The sequence below is a fragment of the Populus nigra genome, chromosome 2 (assembly GCF_951802175.1).
Source record: "Populus nigra chromosome 2, ddPopNigr1.1, whole genome shotgun sequence".
Lineage (NCBI taxonomy): Eukaryota > Viridiplantae > Streptophyta > Magnoliopsida > Malpighiales > Salicaceae > Populus > Populus nigra.
Window position 1 is genome coordinate 8,184,384 of NC_084853.1, and position 5,000 is coordinate 8,189,383.

The window sequence follows — 5,000 nt, forward strand, 5'->3', positions numbered from 1 at the left end:
AAACAGCGCTGGTTCAGGCACGGCGGGCAGTGTTGGAATCGGCAGCGCCGACGAAATCGGCAAAGTCGGCAGAATCGGCAGCGCAGATTTTTCGACGAACATGGGCTGGACGCTGGACTGGCCGGGCCATGCAGGAAAATTCATCGAGGGGACACGCTGACGAAACAGCGCTGGTTCAGGCACGGCGGGCAGTGGTGGAATCGGCAGCGCCGACGAAATCGGCAAAGTCGGCAGAATCGGCAGCGGGTGCTGGCGATGGGTCTGGACGGGCTGGATAGTCCAAGGCTCGACGAGAAAGACCGCAGGTTGAGACACTGGGGCAGTGGCAGCCCGCGGGACAGTGTCGGCAGATTCGGCAGCGCAGATTTGTGCGGCTGCAGGTTCGTCGGGGAAAATCGGCAGCGCAGATTTTGCGACGAACATGGGCTGGGCGATGGACTGTCCAGGCCAGGCAGGAAAATTTGTCGAGGGGACACGCTGACGAAACAGCGCTGGTTCAGGCACGGCGGGCAGTGTTGGAATCGGCAGCGCCGACGAAATCGGCAAAGTCGGCAGAATCGGCAGCGCAGATTTTTCGACGAACATGGGCTGGACGCTGGACTGGCCGGGCCATGCAGGAAAATTCATCGAGGGGACACGCTGACGAAACAGCGCTGGTTCAGGCACGGCGGGCAGTGGTGGAATCGGCAGCGCCGACGAAATCGGCAAAGTCGGCAGAATCGGCAGCGGGTGCTGGCGATGGGTCTGGACGGGCTGGATAGTCCAAGGCTCGACGAGAAAGACTGCTGGTTTAGACACTGGGGCAGTGGCAGCCCGCGGGACAGTGTCGGCAGATTCGGCAGCGCAGATTTGTGCGGCTGCAGGTTCGTCGGGGAAAATCGGCAGCGCAGATTTTGCGACGAACATGGGCTGGGCGATGGACTGTCCAGGCCAGGCAGGAAAATTTGTCGAGGGGACACGCTGACGAAACAGCGCTGGTTCAGGCACGGCGGGCAGTGTTGGAATCGGCAGCGCCGACGAAATCGGCAAAGTCGGCAGAATCGGCAGCGCAGATTTTTCGACGAACACGGGCTGGACGCTGGACTGGCCGGGCCATGCAGGAAAATTCATCGAGGGGACACGCTGACGAAACAGCGCTGGTTCAGGCACGGCGGGCAGTGGTGGAATCGGCAGCGCCGACGAAATCGGCAAAGTCGGCAGAATCGGCAGCGGGTGCTGGCGATGGGTCTGGACGGGCTGGATAGTCCAACGCTCGACGAGAAAGACCGCTGGTTTAGACACTGGGGCAGTGGCAGCCCGCGGGGCAGTGTCGGCAGATTCGGCAGCAGTGTCTGCCGATTCGGCAGCGTTGGCTTGTTGGCGCGGGGGGCCGATGCGAGTGGGGACTTGGGCAGCGGGCAGTGAAAGCAAGAGTTTCCCCGATGCTGCCGGGAAAAACGCTCCCCGGGATGGCCGGGTGAGATGACCCGGCGGCCCGTGACGGGTCATTCAATTCCATGCCCCGTCAACATAACTCCCGATGTACTGTTTGCTTTTTCGGAAGAAGAGATCCATCCCCCCATCCTCGGCCAGCCAAAAACGCTCCAATTAATGGCCGGGTGAGATGACCCGGCGGCCCGCGACGCGTCATTCAAATCACTGCCCTATCGGCTACAACTGCTGATGGGTGGGATTAGAGGCCTGCCATGGTGGTGAGGGGCGGCGAGGACCGTGAAAGCTAGAGTTTTTCAGAGGCTGCCGGGAAAAAGGCCCCTCGGGTGGCGGGGTGCGAGGACCAGGCGCGTCATTCAATTCTCTTCCCTATCAACTTGGCTCCCGTTGGCGGGATTGGAGGCCTACTGTTTGTTACAGGGCTAAAATCGTCAGGGGAAGAGCTGACGAAACAATGCTGGTTTGGATGCAGGGGGTAGTGTTGGAATCGGCAGCGCGAACAAAATCGGCAAAGTCGACAAAAAAGACTGTTGGTCTGGACATCGGGGCAGCGGCAGCCATGCCGACAGGGGGGGAAATCGGCAGCGCAGATTTGTGCAGCTGCAGGTTCGTCGGGGAAATCGGCAGCGCAGATTTTTCGATGAACATGGGCTGGAAGATGGACTGTCCAGGCCAGGCAGGGAAATTCATCAAGGGGACACGCTGACGAAACAGCGCTGGTTTAGACACGGTGGGTGCAGTGTTGGAATCGGCAGCGCCGACGAAATCGGCAAAGTCGGCAGAATCGGCAGCGGGTGCTGGCGATGAGTCTGGACGATTTATAGTCCAGGGCTTGATGGAAAAGACTGTTGGTCCAGACAATGGGGCAGTGGCGGCGCGGATTTGTGCAGCTGCAGGTTCGTCGGGGAAAATCGGCAGCGCAGATTTTTCGACGAACAGGGGCTGGGCGCTGGACTGGCCGGGCCAGGCAGGAAAATTCGTCAGGGGGCCACGCTGACGAAAACAGGGGCTGCGGAGTGGAAAATCGGCAGCGCAGATTTTTCGACGAACAGGGGCTGGACCGGCCGGGCCAGGCAGGAAAATTCGTCAGGGGGGCACGCTGACGAAAAGAGGGGCTGCCGCGTGGAAAATCGGCAGCGCAGATTTTTCGACGAACAGGGGCTGGACTGGCCGGGCCAGGCAGGAAAATTCGTCAGGGGGGCACGCTGACGAAAAGAGGGGCTGCCGCGTGGAAAATCGGCAATCGGCAGCGCAGATTTTTCGACGAACAGGGGCTGGACCGGCCGGGCCAGGCAGGAAAATTCGTCAGGGGGGCACGCTGACGAAAAGAGGGGCTGCCGCGTGGAAAATCGGCAGCGCAGATTTTTCGACGAACAGGGGCTGGACTGGCCGGGCCAGGCAGGAAAATTCGTCAGGGGGGCACGCTGACGAAAAGAGGGGCTGCCGCGTGGAAAATCGGCAGCGCAGATTTTTCGACGAACAGGGGCTGGACGCTGGACTGGGCCAGGCAGGAAAATTCGTCAGGGGGCACGCTGACGAAAAGAGGGGCTGCCGCGTGGAAAATCGGCAGCGCAGATTTTTCGACGAACATTCGTCAGGGGGGCACGCTGACGAAAAGAGGGGCTGCCGCGTGGAAAATCGGCAGCGCAGATTTTTCGACGAACATTCGTCAGGGGGGCACGCTGAGGAAAACAGGGGCTGCCGCGTGGAAAATCGGCAGCGCAGATTTTTCGACGAACAGGGGCTGGATGCTGGACCGGCCGGGCCAGGCAGGAAAATTCGTCAGGGGGGCACGCTGACGAAAACAGGGGCTGCGGAGTGGAAAATCGGCAGCGCAGATTTTTCGACGAACAGGGGCTGGACCGGCCGGGCCAGGCAGGAAAATTCGTCAGGGGGGCACGCTGACGAAAAGAGGGGCTGCCGCGTGGAAAATCGGCAGCGCAGATTTTTCGACGAACAGGGGCTGGACGCTGGACTGGGCCAGGCAGGAAAATTCGTCAGGGGGGCACGCTGACGAAAACAGGGGCTGCCGCGTGGAATGGCAGCCTACACGCAGATGCGAATTCGGCAGCGCACGATGGCTTGAGCAGGTCATGGGTTCGACTTGGCGCGATCTGAAACCTGGACGAGGGACTGTCGACGCTGGACGAGCCAGCGCGGTGGCCTGTCGTGCCCCGTTCAGGGGGGGCCTGCCGCGGAGACAGCCCTCGCGGGCTCGACAGCGCAGGCCAGCGTCCCCGACGTCGCTGGCCGCGGCAGGCGAGCTGCCGGGGTTCCCGCATTCCTACAAGAAAACGTCGTGCTTTCCACATGAAACCAATCCAGTAAAATCAGCCATATTTTTATGAGGCTGCCCACTGAATTTGGGGTCATTCCGGGCCGGTTCCTAGTTTTGCGGATTTACTCGATTTCTAATGGTAGGAAAATTAAAACAAATACTTCCCGACCTCGAAAAATTCTGGGAAAATTAATGAAGGTGGATTGGATTTTTGCCAACCTCTGTGCAAAATTTCAGCTCAAAATACCAAGAAATGAATTTTTTAGAGGGGGGGTGACAGCTGGGACCTAGTAGTGTCTCCCCCTGCCAGAGCTGCAATGACACTTATTGCTCTTTAGGGAGCCACCAGGCCGGCGCCCCTCAAAGACCACACGCGCGCGCGCGCCCGCCCGCGCTGGGCGCTGGGGCGCTGGGGCCTGAGGGCCTGGGGCCCTTGGGGGCCCTTGGGCGCTTGGGCGCGCGCGCGCGGCCCCCGCAGCCATGCCGCGCTGCGCGACGCGCGGACAGCCCCTGCTGGCTTGCTCTCTCGCCCGCGGGGGGGCTGCCTTCGGGCCCTGGCCCCCCGCGTTCTGGCCTGCCCCCCGCGTGGGAGAGGCTAGGCGCTGCAGGGGCCAGCCCGACGTCGCTGGCCGCGGCAGGCGACAGCCCGACATCGCTGGCCGCGGCAGGGGCCAGCCCGACGTCGCTGGCCGCGGCAGGCGACAGCCCCTGCTGGCTTGCTCTCTCGCCCGCGGGGGGGCTGCCTTCGGGCCCTGGCCCCCCGCGTTCTGGCCTGCCCCCCGCGTGGGAGAGGCTAGGCGCTGCAGGGGCCAGCACGACGTCGCTGGCCGCGGCAGGCGACAGCCCCTGCTGGCTTGCTCTCTCGCCCGCGGGGGGGCTGCCTTCGGGCCCTGGCCCCCCGCGCTCTGGCCTGCCCCCCGCGTGGGAGAGGCTAGGCGCTGCAGGGGCCAGCCCGACGTCGCTGGCCGCGGCAGGCCCCCCGCCGGGGTTCCCGCATTCCTACAACAAAACGTCGTGCTTTCCACATGAAATCAATCCAGTAAAATCAGCCATATTTTTATGAGGCTGCCCACTGAATTTGGGGTCATTCCGAGCCGGTTCCTATTTTTTCCGATTTCCTCGATTTTTAATGGTAGGAAAATAAAAAAAAATACTTCCCGACCTCGAAAAATTCTGGAAAAATTAATAAAGTTGGATTGGATTTTTGCCAACCTCTGTGCAAAATTTCAGCTCAAAATACCAAGAAATGAATTTTTTAGAGGGGGGGTGACAGCTGGGACCTAGTAGTGTC